The following is a 17,365-nucleotide window of genomic DNA, read 5'->3' as shown; positions in this document are numbered from 1 at the left end:
CATGCATGTTGCTGTATTAAAGTCTGTAGCATATGTCTCATGTGTCGAGTCTTCAAGTCGACACATAGGGAGCGCATAACAATCATAGGTCGACACATGACTTAGACAGGTCAACTATGCATGGAACAGGTCGACACATGACTTTTATAGGTCGACCTATTCGATGTAATTTTTCAAAAATTCATATTTTTCTCAAGTCATTTACATTTCCTTTTGCACTTAAATCACCCATGCATATAAATACTTCATACATGCATCATTCTCTAGTAAGGTTTCTAGAGTGAGTAAAACCTACATGAATCCAAGATTTTAAAGCATTTCATCATCTTTAATTCAATCTATGCATACACATAATCAAACTACACATAATCATTTTTTGGGAAACACTTATAAACAATGTTACTCCTGAGTATCTACATGATGTCCATGTAAAGGCAACATTAAAACAGAAGGGGTGAGAAACAACAAACCAATCTAAACAGTATAAGGAATGTTAAGGTATAGAACACATATTATATACACATTCATTACACAAGTATCGACGACATATTCTTACACCCAAATAATCATTAACATCATACATAACAACATCTCAATTTATCATCAACATCATAAGCAACAACATCTCAAGTATCATCAACATCATACATATCAACATTATCATCACACATAGTCATATTCCACACATACATTTCAATCATGTTATGCGACTCATGACACGATAACGACTCACATCTATGTGGTACCATTCATGAATACTCGGGTTCATCTTTCTCCCGATCCCCATCATAGGACCAGAGCACGCCAAATAGGTACCACCATCATAGGTAACATTTCACCAATTCCCACCTGAAATCAGCTACTCGCTGTTGATCCCCACTGATGGAAAAATAACAAGTGTACTATTTTTCTCACTGTAGTAATAAAAGGGAAATTCCCCGTTTGTCGATCTCAAGGACTGCTTGACGATACAGAGTTTATAGATTGTTTCAATTAGACAAAAGCCTTTGGTTTTTGTGTTGTGAGTAATTATATTACCAATTGCAAAGAAATAAAATAAGTAAAAAGGTTGAACGAGATACAAATGAGAGAAGATTGCTAGGGTTCGGTGAATGAAACTTCCTGTAACAGATATAATTTATGAAGGCTTAGACAATATTCCTGTCCAATTAATTTCGGTCCTCAAGGGTATCTATTCCTAAGTCCTTAGTGAAAAGACCTTTGATTATGTAACCTAATTACTATGTCCATAAATTATCAAGTTCATACTCAAGCATTTCGAATATCAAGAATTTCCGGTCAGATAGAGAATCCCTAGTCCTAGGTTATTTTTACTATCTAAAGTTCTTATCCAGATCAATGAATAATCGCTGTCCAGCTTAAACTATTCATATTAATCATCATTCGTTGGTCCGACGAATAAAGCATAAAGAACGGTAATAAGAACAAATCAATGGAAAAGAAGAAATAATCAATGCATTCATAAACATCAAATCTGTCACATTCAGAATCAGGGTCACCCCCTAGCAATGGGGGGTTTAGTTACTCATAATCGAAATAAAAACAAAGATTAACATTGTTGTCATTACAGAATTTCGTGAGGAATCAATCTTCAATCGTCGGAAAACTCTTGAACATATGAATCCTTTGATATTCGTGGACTCTCCAGCTCTCAAAACGCGTCCCTTTTCTCTCCAAAATGTCCAACCCTCGGAAAATCGTGTTCTCCCCTCTAAATAGCTATGCAGTTGGGCTTTTCCTGATTTTTGGGGGCCATACGCGTATTGCCCAGTCTGATACGCGTATTGCCCAGTCTGGTACGCGTACTGCACGTAAGCCAGCCTCTGATACGCGTATTGCCCAGTCTGGTACGCGTATTGCCCAGTCTGGTATGCGTATCACCAGTTTGGTACGCGTATCACCAGAAGCTTGTCTTTTTGCTTGATTTTCAACCCCTCTGGGCATTTGCGTATGATACGCGTATTGGGAAGGTCCATACACGTATGAAGTAAGGCCATACGCGTATGGACAGTAGATTCTCCAAGAATTTGGTTTTTTCTTCCTTTTTCTTGTCGGGCTTAATTTCGCATTTGACGTTTGATCCCCTGAGCTTCCAGACTACTTTTTGACCTGCTAACATACCCAAAAGTGTAAAATATCCTCAAGAAATTCATAAGTAACAACATACTTCATATTATAGAATTGAGCTTATATCTACTAAAAATGCTTCAGTTTACGCAGTTTACCTGACTTATTTACGGTTAAACAGTGTAATGTCTAGCATAAATGGTGACTGATCACAACCCCAAACTTAGCTTGTTGCTTGTCCTCAAGTAACATTTTATTACCATACGATCATGTTGTTGGTGTAAGCCCTAGAGGCCAATACATTTTGGTACTTGTATCGAATAATAAAAGGCATTCTCTTTATTATGGTTGATTAATAAAGTCCCTGGAATAGATAGTCCGTTTAATGTATTAAGTGTGACTTAATCATGAGAACACATTAAACATAAGGACACTATTCCTAAAGTATCCGTAGTCGAGCTTTAGTGTGAAGTGGGATAACATTAAAGCATTAAGACTATTATGTTTGTAGACTGATGATCACATCTCATGGATCATGGATAAAGAGTTATCAAGTCTTAAACATAGGTATGAATATTAGGAGTAATATTTATACCGGATTGACCCGCTATGAGAATACTATATAGAACGTTATGCAAAGTGTCATAAGTTATTCTCATGGTGATAATAGTGTATTCCACTCTTCGACCTGAAACCACTATGGATCCTAGGTGTAGAGTCGAGTGCTTTATTGCTGATCCAACGTTGTCCGTAACTGGATAACCATAAAGACAGTTGATGGGTACTCCACGAAGCATGCTGAGGGACATGAGTGACCTAGATGGAATTTGCCCATCCTGCATAACAGGATAAATGTCTATGGGCCCAATATTGAACTAGACAAGGATGACACGGTCTATACCTTGTGTTCAATATAGACATAAGGGCAAAAGGGTAATTATACACATAAGTATTATCACAGAAGGTTTTGTCAGATCACATGACATTTTCGTGTCTTGGGTAGCAGTGATGTGTTGCTAGATACCGCTCACTGTTTATTATGTTAAATACATGATTGCCAACGCCGCGAAAACCTACAGGGTCACACACAAAGGACGGATTGATGAGAGATAGGATAACTAAGGAATACCGTAAGGTACGGTGCCCTTAAGTGAGTTATGGAACATCGTAAGGTACGGTGTACTTGAGTAGAATACGAAATATGGTAAGGTACCATGGGCTTAAGTGATTTTGGGCATATTATAAGATATGGGCCAAAATACACTTAAGTGGGCTTTTAGCTTGAAGCCCACACAAGTGGTTCTATAAATAGAACCCTTGTGCAGAAGCAAAAATTTGCGGTTGCATTATTTTCGTTTTCTCTCACTCTCTCTCTCTCTTACTCAAAGCCTTCATTCGTACCAGCTAGCACTGAGATTGAAGGAAACCGTTCGTGTGGACTGAGTAGAGACGTTGTCATCGTTCAACGTTCGTGATCGTTTAGTGGATCTGCATCAAAGGGTTTGATCGTCACAAGAGATCTGCATCAAAGGGTTTTGATCGTCAGAAGAGATCTTCACCAAAGGTTTCAACCGTCATAAGAGGTAAATATTCTATCACTGATCATGACCATTCGTAAGGATCTCTAAAGGAGAAATTTTTAATTTCCGCTGCGCTTTGGGTCGCAATTCTCCTTCAGTGGTATCAGAGCCACTTACGAAACCATGAATCGGATAGGTGTTTAATTTCTGTATTAATATGATTAAAAGACAGAATGAATCAATTAATTAAACGGGCAATTAAATTTGGCATCATGAGTGTACGAGTTGGATGATTGATGTTGACTATGCTTCGGAATCCGACATTAGTATGGTGAAGCAGCGATACATCGATCGTCCATAGGTTACACAATTGAGACCGATAAACTTATATATGATATAAGTAATCCTAATGCAAAGTACGGTATATGTGATATACTGTTTCTGTTTCATTCATTCGAACACTAAATGATTGTTTTCCTTTGAGCGATCAATGGTCATTTGCTTCGGAATCCGACATTAGTATGGTGAAGCAATGACCTGTTGATCAATCATACTGAATCAATAATCGAGGTGTGTTTGACGGTCTGAAATTGGCGCATTAGGGTTGGTGACGGCGCAAGGGTTGTGCCGTCAAGGAGTTGTGAATTTAGGGCTTTTTGGAAGAGGTCCGTAGACTGTTTCAAAGTCCTATTATTTTGGCTGCGTGAAGCTCGTGTGACGAGCGTGTTGACTGTTTCAAAGTTTGTTACTTTGGCTGCGTGAGGCTCGTGTGACGAGCGTAACAAGCGTAACAAACTGGATGTGTGACGGTCGTAACACACCCATGACGGTCGTCACACTCACAGAATTTTAGGCTTTTCTGTTTTTGACCAGTGACGGTCGTAACGTGCCCTGTGACGCTCGTCACACTCACATGGCCTGTGATGCTCGTCACACGCCTGTGACGGTCGTCACACTCCCAGAGTCAAAATTTTGGGGTTTCTGATTTTGTGCCTACGCAAGAGTTGTGTTGAGGCAAAAACAATGTCCATTTCAAATGAATTGTTCATTAAAATATTGGGCAGCGGAACCCCCGGCTAACTCGGCGTAGTATGATCGGTCGCCGAAATTTAATTTGGTTTTAATTAATTAAAGGAATTAAAATTAATAATAATAATGTGTTTGTTATTATTGCCTTGTTGTGATCAGTTATGGCCTTAGTCTTCCGTTATTTTGTTTTGGGTTTTTAAATACGACCTGCGTGTCGTGCCTCTCCTTTTGATCTTTTAATGTAACTTCCTTTCTCATCTCAATCCCTCGTATGTAAAACGAGTTTCTTCTGTAATGTAATGATATGAAGAAAGAGAAGAATTCAATATCAAAGGAGAATAATGATATGAAGAAAGAGAAGAATTCAAGATCAAAGGAGGACAACCTTGAAGATCTTGCTTGGAGAAGCTTAGAGAAGAATTCAATACTAAAGGAGGACAACCTTGAGGATCTTGCTTGGAGAAGCTTAGATCGTTACTAGGTTAGCTTAGGTTCTCTCATTGGCTTGGGAGAACAATTGCGCTAGGGGCCATAACTGTTTCATTGTGTATGTATGTTGATGCATGTGTATGTATGTTGATGCATGTGAGAGACGATTTATATGATAAACAAGCCGGTGAGATCATAACAATTGCAATTCCCTCAAACTAAAATATTAAGTTTATGCTTTCCAAGTTTTAGCACTCATCAAGACTAGTATCGAATAATGTAGGTTTCGCCAAAGCGAGGTGCATGTTTTATATTGGTATGGTGCGATGGGATAATTGTAATATCCAACTGCTAAGACAATGGGTCAAACTTAACTAAACAAATTATGAGAATATTATATATGTTTGCTTTCCAAGTTTTAGCACTCATCAAGACTAGTATCGAATAATGTAGGTTTCGCCAAAGCGAGGTGCATGTTCTATATTGGTAAGGTGCGATGGGATAATTGTAATATCCAACTGCTAAAACAATGGGTCAAACTTGATTATAATTTTCTTATATATGTTTAGAAGCAAGAGTTGGGAATGATCCATATGATGGATTGGAATAAGGAGTTATTCACCCAACTGAAATTTCGAGAGTTGTATGAGATACAATTGGAAGGAGTTCCTACCTAAATAACCTAGTTTTGTGTAATCCGCCTACGCGGACTTAGAACGAAGTGAAATAGGGATCTCGACCCACTAGAAAATCTTCCAACGGGATTTTCCGAATCAAATGATGAGGGTCATTTGTTTTGAGTAAAATAGTGGGAGCATATTTGATTAAAGGCCTAATTAAATATGTCAATGATACTTATATTTTCTTAATCCTTATGTAGATAACCATGACAGCAAACACCTCTAACAACATCTTGCGATCAATCCTTGACAAGGAAAAATTGTCTGGGACAAATTTTCTGGATTGGCACCGAAACCTGAGGATTGTCCTCAAACATGATAAAAAGCTGTATGTCTTGGAGACACCTGTTCCTGAAGAGGAACCTCCTAGTTCTGCACCTAAGGCAGAAAGAGATGCTTATAAGAAGCATGTCGATGATGCCAATGAAACTGCTTGTCTCATGCTGGCTACCATGAACTCAGAATTGCAAAAGCAACATGAGAACATGTCAGCATTCGATATGATCGAACACCTGAAGTTGCTCTATCAAGAGCAGGCAAGGCATGAGAGGTTTGAAGTTTCAAAAGCCCTTTTCCAAAGCAAGTTAGCAGAGGGAGCCCCTGTAGGTCCCCATGTACTCAAGATGATTGGGTATGTGGAAAACCTTGAGAGATTGGGCTTTCCCCTCGAAAAGGAACTTGCGACTGATTTGATCTTGCAATCGTTGCCAGATAGTTTCAGTCAATTTGTCCTAAATTTCAATATGAATGATATGGACAAATCTCTTCCTGAACTGCTAGCCATGTTAAGAACTGCTGAGCAGAATCTGAAGTCAAAAGGGAAGTCCATTCTGATGATCGGAAATGGAAAGAGGCAGAACAAAAGGCCCACTAAGCAGAGTGATAAGGGGAAGGGCAAGGAAGTTGCAAATCCCAGACCCACTGCTGCTTTGAAGCCTAGTGGAGGCATAGCAAAAGAAGGCACCTGCTTCCATTGCGGTAAGACCGGACATTGGAAGAGAAACTGCCCAAAGTACCTGGAAGATAAGAAGAATGGAGTAGAGACTTCAACTTCAGGTATTTTTGTTATTAATTCATCTACTTATGCATCATGAGTATTAGATACTGGATGCGGTTCTCACACTTGTACAAATGTGCAGGGGCTGAAAGGGAGTAGAGATTTGGCAAAAGGTGAAGTTGACCTACGAGTTGGCAATGGAGCAAAGGTTGCTACTTTAGCCGTAGGATCTTATGTATTGACTTTACCGAGTGGTTTTATAATTCAGTTAGAGAACTGTTATTATGTATCTGCAATTAGCAGGAATATTATTTCCATTTCTTGTTTGGACAAGTTTGGTTTTTCATTTATAATAAAGAACAATTGTTGCTCAATTTATTTGAATGATATATTCTATGCTACTGCACAAATGAGCAATGGACTATATGTCCTTGATCTCATAATGCCAACTTATAACATTAATACTAAAAGGATGAAACCTAATGAGTTAAATCCATGATGAGTCACGTTGATCTTCCAAACTCCATTTGCGGACATGCACTATTGACAACAGCTTACACACTTAACCGTATTCCATCCAAAAGGTTAATAAGACACCATATGAGATATGGAGTGGTAAGAAACCACATATGTCTTACATGAAGATTTGGGGTTACGAGGTTTATGTGAAACGACAAATTTCAACTAAGCTTGAGCCCAAATCTGACAAATGCTTATTTGTGGGGTATCCTAAAGAAACAAGAGGATATTATTTCTACAATCCTTCTGAGGGCAAAGTGTTTGTCGCTCGAACTTGAGTTTTCCTAGAAAGGGATTTTATTTCCAAAGGAATCAGTGGGAGGAAAGTAGAACTTGAAGAAATTCAAGAATCACAAAGTATCGATACACCTATGGAGGAATTGGAGCAGGAAACGCAAGTAGTTGTGTAAGAGCAACCTGCTCAAGTAGAACAAGACCAGCGTAGGTCAGGCAGGATACGTCACCTACCTGAGATATATGGATATCTGATCAAGGTGATGTATTACTCATGGATCAAGATGAGCTTGTGACCTACTCATGGAATCTTCGTTTTGATGAAACAGTAAAATAATATGGATTCATCAAGAACGAAGATGAGCCTTGTGTCTACAAGAAGGTTAGTGGGAGCATGATCGTTTTCCTGGTATTATATGTAGATGACATATTACTCATTGGAAATGATATCCCTACCCTACAACAAGTAAAGTCTTGGTTAGGGAAATGCTTTTCTATGAAAGACCTAGGTGAAGCAGCCTATATATTAGGAATCAGAATCTATAGAGATAGATCACAAAACTGCTTGACCTAAGTCAAAGTACATATATAGACAAAGTGTTGAGACACTTTAATATGCATGATTCTAATGGTTATGTGTTTTGCTTAAATGGTGGCACTGTGAGCTGGAAAAGTTCAAAGCAAGATACAGTTGCTGATTCTACAACCGAGGCCGAGTATATTGCTGCCTCAAGTGCAGCAAAGGAAGCTGTTTGGATCAAAAAGTTCATTAGTGAACTTGGCATAGTCCCTAGCATTGTGGATCCCATTGGTCTCTACTGTGATAACAATGGTGCTATCGCACAAGCTAAGGAGCCTAGATCTCACCGACGATCCAAACACATACTTAGATGTTGTGTGAGAATATGCAGAGTACCTACACTTGACAATATAGTTGACCCACTGACAAAGCCTCTTGCGCAACAGAAGCATGATGGCCATACTAGATCAATGGGCATACGGGGTATGCCTGATTGGCTCTAGTGCTAGTGGGAGATTGTTGGTGTAAGCCCTAGAGGCCAATACATTTTGGTACTTGTATCGAATAATAAAAGGCATTCTCTTTATTATGGTTGATTAATAAAGTCCCTGGAATAGATAGTCCGTTTAATGTATTAAGTGTGACTTAATCATGAGAACACATTAAACATAAGGACACTATTCCTAAAGTATCCGTAGTCGAGCTTTAGTGTGAAGTGGGATAACATTAAAGCATTAAGACTATTATGTTTGTAGACTGATGATCACATCTCATGGATCATGGATAAAGAGTTATCAAGTCTTAAACATAGGTATGAATATTAGGAGTAATATTTATACCGGATTGACCCGCTATGAGAATACTATATAGAACGTTATGCAAAGTGTCATAAGTTATTCTCATGGTGATAATAGTGTATTCCACTCTTCGACCTGAAACCACTATGGATCCTAGGTGTAGAGTCGAGTGCTTTATTGCTGATCCAACGTTGTCCGTAACTGGATAACCATAAAGACAGTTGATGGGTACTCCACGAAGCATGCTGAGGGACATGAGTGACCTAGATGGAATTTGCCCATCCTGCATAACAGGATAAATGTCTATGGGCCCAATATTGAACTAGACAAGGATGACACGGTCTATACCTTGTGTTCAATATAGACATAAGGGCAAAAGGGTAATTATACACATAAGTATTATCACAGAAGGTTTTGTCAGATCACATGACATTTTCGTGTCTTGGGTAGCAGTGATGTGTTGCTAGATACCGCTCACTGTTTATTATGTTAAATACATGATTGCCAACGCCGCGAAAACCTACAGGGTCACACACAAAGGACGGATTGATGAGAGATAGGATAACTAAGGAATACCGTAAGGTACGGTGCCCTTAAGTGAGTTATGGAACATCGTAAGGTACGGTGTACTTGAGTAGAATACGAAATATGGTAAGGTACCATGGGCTTAAGTGATTTTGGGCATATTATAAGATATGGGCCAAAATACACTTAAGTGGGCTTTTAGCTTGAAGCCCACACAAGTGGTTCTATAAATAGAACCCTTGTGCAGAAGCAAAAATTTGCGGTTGCATTATTTTCGTTTTCTCTCACTCTCTCTCTCTCTTACTCAAAGCCTTCATTCGTACCAGCTAGCACTGAGATTGAAGGAAACCGTTCGTGTGGACTGAGTAGAGACGTTGTCATCGTTCAACGTTCGTGATCGTTTAGTGGATCTGCATCAAAGGGTTTGATCGTCACAAGAGATCTGCATCAAAGGGTTTTGATCGTCAGAAGAGATCTTCACCAAAGGTTTCAACCGTCATAAGAGGTAAATATTCTATCACTGATCATGACCATTCGTAAGGATCTCTAAAGGAGAAATTTTTAATTTCCGCTGCGCTTTGGGTCGCAATTCTCCTTCACATGTCACCCCAAACTTTCTGTAAAATAGTTCTTACCACAATACTGCTGAAATCTTTCGCACTGGACCTCTTGATGTTTTTCAGGTTTTCTGATTCTCCCACATGGCCAACGAGCTAGAAACTCTTTCCCTCAGAGATATGACTTTACCTGTCAGCTTATATCACACTCTCACAAAGTCTCTCTGGGTTAAAGTTTTATCACTCTCAAATCACAATATGCAATATCAAATCAGAAGTTTGAATAAATTCTCTCATCCTATCAACATGTACAATCACACACACTATTTGAGGTCTTTTAGGGTTGTAACGGGGCTTTGGTTTAGGTAGGGTATGAAATTGGAACAAGGGTTTTTTTTTTCTTTTTTTTCTTTTGGGTTGTAACGGGGTTTTGGTTTAGGTAGACTATGAAATTTGAACAAAGGTTTTTGGTTCAGAGTACATGAAATCGTTCTCTCACTACGTTTCTTTTCTATTATTCCTGTAGGGTTATGCAATCCTCTTTTCCTTTTATCTATAGTGAATGTAGCATCTTTCAAAAGCTGTTCCTTTATTGTTTTTCGCTTTTCTCTTTCTTTCTTTTCATGTTGTTGTTGTGTTTTTTTTTTCTCTTTTCTTTTTTTTCTCTTTTTTTTTTCTCTGTTTTTTTCTTTTATACGACATTCACTTACTATTCATGTACTGCAAAGCTACCCCAAACTTAAAGGTTGTTATTCCAACAGCAACCCCAAACTTAGATAGAAACGTAGAGATGAAATCAATTCTCACATACTCTGAACAGGGTAGGATAGGTGCAAGGTCATGGCTTTAGAAAAAAAAACGGGTATATCAAAAATAAATGATTTACAAGCTCAACAGGGTAAAACAATGGATAATAATAATAATGGGATGGCTAGAAAGGCTCTAGGTGATAAACAAAAAATATGCCTCAGTGTGTGTAGTCGTACAGCTAATAATAACAAAAGAACATATGCAAACTAAGATTGATAAAGACATACCTGATATCTCTCATATGATGATAAGTGTTTGGCTTTTTATGATCTCACCAGGACGAGTTAAGCTGACTTGTTCGATCATACCTCTGAGTTCAAAGCTCATGCTCGTGGTTCTGATGTTAATCTTAACCAGTGCGTCCAATCATAAACAACAGTATCTATAGTCAGGGGACTGAAAGAGAGGACGCCCAAGTAGTTGGTGTAAGTGATCAAGAAAACCAATAGCCAGACATAGTCACGTATCTAACGAAATAAACAAGGAAATGGAGGTAAACCAAATCAAATTCATTAGATTAAGCCAACCCATAATAGGTGGTTACATCAAAGCAACAGAAATTAAAAACTGAAAAAAATAAAAGACAAAAATTACACAAAGAAATTTCAAACCTCCCTTGGGTTGCCTCCCAAGCAGCGCTTCGTTTAACGTCGCATGGCTCGACGGGACACCTCATACTCAGATGAGTTTAACAGTTTCAATTGGTCCCCCTTCACCGGGATCATATGGTTTCAACCTCTGACCATTAACCTTGAAGGTGTCGCCATTCTTCTCATTTAAAACACCAATACCACTTTTATGTTTCTTCAGTACCTTTTCATCTTCTAATTCTGGTGAAGATCTCAGATCCTCCCACCTGCGTGGTTTGTATTTCCTCCAAGGGGTTTGTGTGTCCAGCATAGCAAGCACTTCTTTTTCTTTTTCCTCATCCTTCTCCTCCATCTCTCTGACCGACAGACTAAGAACTCTTTCTAACGGTAATTCAGGAAACTTTCTTTGAATTGTGCTAGTTACAATTTGATCAATCACTTCCACGGAGTGGTTTGTACACATATTCTCTTTATGTTTCATAGTATCTCGGACATCAATTCTGAGCTCTTCATCATACACCTTTAGGGTCATGGTACCTCCCTCCATATCTATATTGCATTTCCCTGTTTCTAAGAACGGTCTGCCCAGAATCAGAGGTATCTCTTCATCTTCTGGCATTTCCAAAATTACAAAATCAACAGGAAAAACAAATTTATCAACTTTGACCAGAACATCCTCAACTACCCCAAAAGGTCTCTTCACTGAGTGGTCAGCAAATTGAAGTGTCATTCTGGTATCTTGAACATTTCCAATTCCTAGCTTCCTGTAAATAGACAAAGGCATAAGGCTAACACTAGCCCCCAAATCAATCAGCGCCCTTTTAAAGGACCTATCTCCAATGGTACACGGGATGGTCACAGAACCTCTATCTGGCTTCTTCACTGGAATCTTCATACCCTGCAAAATAGCACTACAAGTTTCAGTTAGTATAACAGGGTCAGTGTCAGTGGTGCGCTTCTTGGAGATGATGTCTTTCATGAATTTCGCATAGATAGGCATCTGCTCGAGTGCCTCAGAGAATGGAATATTGATTTCTAATTTCCTGAACAACTCCATGAATTTCTGAAAAATTTTCTCATCTTGCTTCTTCTTTTTGTTTCTTTGTGGGAAAGGAAGCTTAATGATGGGTTTTGGTTCAGGGAGCTTTTCTTGTACCACCGGCGGTATTACAATTTCTTCCTCAGATGGTGTTTTGTTTTCTAAGATTTCCAGGTCCACTTCAAGCAACTGATCTTCTTCTTCATCCTTCTTCTTACGATCTTCAACATATCTTTCGCTTGTTGTTGTTACCGCACTCACATTATGGTGCTCCCTCGGATTTGTCATTGTTGCACTAGGTAATGCGCCCGGTGTTTGAAAAATTGTTATCTGTTGTGCTATCTGACCCAATTGAATCTCCAGATTTTTAATGGATGCATTGGTGCTCTTCTGATTATTCCTGGTCTCCTCCTGAAATTGCATATTCTGAGTTGCCATCTTCTCTATAGCAATCTCCCAATCCGCTTTCTTCGGTATTTGTTGCTGATAAGGTTGCTGTTGCGATTGATATTGTGGTTGGTAAGGTGGTTGTTGTTGTGGAGGTCCTTGATTCTGAATATTACCTTGCTGATCTTTCCAAGAGAAATTAGGATGATTTTTCCACCCCGGATTATATGTATTTGAGTAGGGATTATTCTGCCTCAGGTAATTTATAGCTTGCACTTGTTCTGCGGTTGCAACACAATGCATGGTAAAGTGTGGTCCACTACAAATCTCACAAATCATGGTCGGAACCGGTTGAACTTGAGCAACAGTCTGGGTACCTAAATTCATAGCTTTCAATCTTCTTTCAACCTCAGCAGCAATCTGGTCTTCCATTTTCACTACCTGATTTGCTAATTTCAAGTCAATTTTTCCCTCCGGCTGATTCACAGTACGGTCATATAATTCCAAATGCTCATTTGCTGCAATAGCTTCGATGATTTTTTTGATACCGGTTGCTGTAGAAAAATTAGACGAGCCACCGGCAACTGTATCAATGAGCTGTTTAGTTCTCATCTTCAGCCCGTTTACAAAATTCTGCATTTGTTCAGTTTCATCCAGATTATGTGTAGGACATGCAACTAAACATCTCTTGAATCTTTTGTATGCATCTCCGAGTGTCTCTCCTTCTTTCTGTTTAAAATTCACAATGTCATACCTCTTACGGATATACACAGAAGCAGGAAAATACTCATTCAAGAATGCTGTTTCCATTTGTTGCCATGTAGTAATGCTTCCTGCAGGTAGGGAATAGAACCATTCCTCAGCGTCCTCAGATAACGTGAATGGAAACATGACCAATCTCTTTGCCTCTTCAGAATGCCCATCAATTTTTAATGATGTAGTCATAGTAAGAAACCTCTGCAGATGCTTGTTTGCATCCTCATTGATCTTTCCTGCAAAAGGTTTGCTTTCTAACTGACGGATAGTTGAGGGGTGTAACTGGAAGTGAGCAACATTAACAGGTTGGTTAACAATGGTCAACCGCACTGCTGGGTTATTCTGTCTGCCATAGTCACCTAAAAGTCTTTCCGCTGGGGGTGGGTCTGCAGCCATGTTAACAGTGTCTGGATGTGAATATGTGTCTGACTCAGATTTTTCGGAATGAACAGAAGCTGGTGTTCTAGGTGTGGTCGGTTCTTCGGTGTCAGAGTTTGCCAGTTTCTTTCTTCTAGCTTCTCTGAGCTTTGCGCGCAATGTTCTCTCTGGTTCTGCGTCAAAATGAAAATTAGCTGAGGACTTACCTCGCATACACAGATTAGACAGAAATTAGTTATAATAACAATAAAAATAAAATTAACAGTAAATAAAATTTTGGATGCAGAGCAACAAAATTCTAATTGAAAATAAATTAATAAACTCTATTATCTTTGGCAGTCCCCGGCAACGGCGCCAAAAACTTGATGGGAAAATAGCAAGTGTACTATTTTTCTCACTGTAGTAATAAAAGGGAAATTCCCCGTTTGTCGATCTCAAGGACTGCTTGACGATACAGAGTTTATAGATTGTTTCAATTAGACAAAAGCCTTTGGTTTTTGTGTTGTGAGTAATTATATTACCAATTGCAAAGAAATAAAATAAGTAAAAAGGTTGAACGTGATACAAATGAGAGAAGATTGCTAGGGTTCGGTGAATGAAACTTCCTGTAACAGATATAATTTATGAAGGCTTAGACAATATTCCTGTCCAATTATGAAGGCTTAGACAATATTCCTGTCCAATTAATTTCGGTCCTCAAGGGTATCTATTCCTAAGTCCTTAGTGAAAAGACCTTTGATTATGTAACCTAATTACTATGTCCATAAATTATCAAGTTCATACTCAAGCATTTCGAATATCAAGAATTTCCGGTCAGATAGAGAATCCCTAGTCCTAGGTTATTTTTACTATCTAAAGTTCTTATCCAGATCAATGAATAATCGCTGTCCAGCTTAAACTATTCATATTAATCATCATTCGTTGGTCCGACGAATAAAGCATAAAGAACGGTAATAAGAACAAATCAATGGAAAAGAAGAAATAATCAATGCATTCATAAACATCAAATCTGTCACATTCAGAATCAGGGTCACCCCCTAGCAATGGGGGGTTTAGTTACTCATAATCGAAATAAAAACAAAGATTAACATTGTTGTCATTACAGAATTTCGTGAGGAATCAATCTTCAATCGTCGGAAAACTCTTGAACATATGAATCCTTTGATATTCGTGGAGTCTCCAGCTCTCAAAACGTGTCCCTTTTCTCTCCAAAACGTCCAACCCTCGGAAAATCGTGTTCTCCCCTCTAAATAGCTATGCAGTTGGGCTTTTCCTGATTTTTGGGGGCCATACGCGTATTGCCCAGTCTGATACGCGTATTGCCCAGTCTGGTACGCGTACTGCACGTAAGCCAGCCTCTGATACGCGTATTGCCCAGTCTGGTACGCGTATTGCCCAGTCTGGTACGCGTATCACCAGTTTGGTACGCGTATCACCAGAAGCTTGTCTTTTTGCTTGATTTTCAACCCCTCTGGGCATTTGCGTATGATACGCGTATTGGGAAGGTCCATACGCGTATGAAGTAAGGCCATACGCGTATGGACAGTAGATTCTCCAAGAATTTGGTTTTTTCTTCCTTTTTCTTGTCGGGCTTAATTTCGCATCTGACGTTTGATCCCCTGAGCTTCCAGACTACTTTTTGACCTGCTAACATACCCAAAAGTGTAAAATATCCTCAAGAAATTCATAAGTAACAACATACTTCATATTATAGAATTGAGCTTATATCTACTAAAAATGCTTCAGTTTACGCAGTTTACCTGACTTATTTACGGTTAAACAGTGTAATGTCTAGCATAAATGGTGACTGATCACCCACCATAGGACAATAGCACACCAAAGTTTGTCACCATCACCATAGGTAACGCTTCATTAATTCCACGCTAGAATTATATACTCGCTCCCAATCCATACCACTAGACCAGAGCACACCAAAACTGGACCTAAGCTTGTACACCATGATGCATGACTCTCAATAACATGCATTATCATAACAAGGTTCACCAAAAGGATCCCCTTACACGTCTCACAATTTATGCATCATATCATTCATCATGTGTAACAATTAATTCATATTATATGTTAATAACATCAACAAACAACAATAACTCATCAACGCATTAACAACACTATCATAACATCATCAACATAACGATATCATTATCACACAACGATATTACAATAATGCAACGATTCATCAACCAAACATATAAAGCAATACATTTATTGATACATTAGGCACATGAATAATATTTAAATATCTCACCAATCACTATCATGCTATATATATATATATATGAGATTTAGCTTTCTAACGCTTCAAACGATACGTCATTTGGACATACGGATCAAAGTTAAGGTCGAAATCGTCGAACACTATAAAATGAATATTCTAGCAGTTATGTGTCGACACATGGCTCGTACAGGTCAGCATATAACATGTATAGGTCGGCTCATGACCTATACAGGTTGGCACATGACATATATAGGTCGACTTATGACCTATACAGGTCGGCACATAATATGTACATGTTGGCTATTGTACTTCATTTTTAAAGTCTGTAACTTCTGTTAAATATGTTGAATGCATGTGTCAACTCATGACCTATGCAGGTCGGAACATGACCTATACAGGTCGACACGTATTTCTATTTTTTGTCAAAATATAAGTTTTTAACAATCCAAACACTACCACATGTGCCATAAATTATGTTATAAAAATACATCAAACAAAATCCAATTTCTTATTGTTATAGCTTCATAGCTCATCATTTACTCCATAGGTTCATGAATCAACATCATATTACAAAAATCTCATCATGCTCATCATCTTTAAATCACCATTAACACAATTAAGGTAAAAATCTTCAAACATCAATCAATGGCATAATATCATCAACAATATCAAAACAAAATATACACATAGAGGACCGTTCATCGGCCAAGAGTAAGATCCTCGTCCTTACCCCCAAGGCTTCGCTCAGATCAAGATTGGATGTCTCTAGGCTCTACCACATACACCCTTGGATTGGCTACATTCGAGTGGGGTGCGTCAGCTACCTAGAAATGAGTTTAATATGCCTTAGATAGGGAGTCATGTGAGATGTGTGTTTGAGATATATCAGAGTCACATAGATGCGCTAAGTCCGTATCGGATACACATTCATACAAATAATGTGTTTAAGTCGTATCAGAATTGCATAGATATGTTAAGTCTGTGTCGGATGTGCAATCATGCAGGCAGTGCGTTTAAGTCGTATCAGAATCACATAGATGTGTTAAGTCTGCATCACATACACAATCATGCAGGCAATGCATTCAAGTCGTATCAGAATCACATATGTGTGTTAAGTCCATATCGAATACATACTCAAGAATTTTATATTTGTCCCCTTATCTCAAGCGCTCTAGCAGAAAGGGAGACAAAGAAGCATACAAAGACGAAGAAATATATATATATATATATATATATATATATATATATATATATATATATATATATATATATAT

Source organism: Lathyrus oleraceus, chromosome 5, assembly GCF_024323335.1.
Source record: "Lathyrus oleraceus cultivar Zhongwan6 chromosome 5, CAAS_Psat_ZW6_1.0, whole genome shotgun sequence".
Classification (NCBI taxonomy): Eukaryota; Viridiplantae; Streptophyta; class Magnoliopsida; order Fabales; family Fabaceae; genus Lathyrus; species Lathyrus oleraceus.
This window is presented reverse-complemented; position numbering follows the sequence as displayed.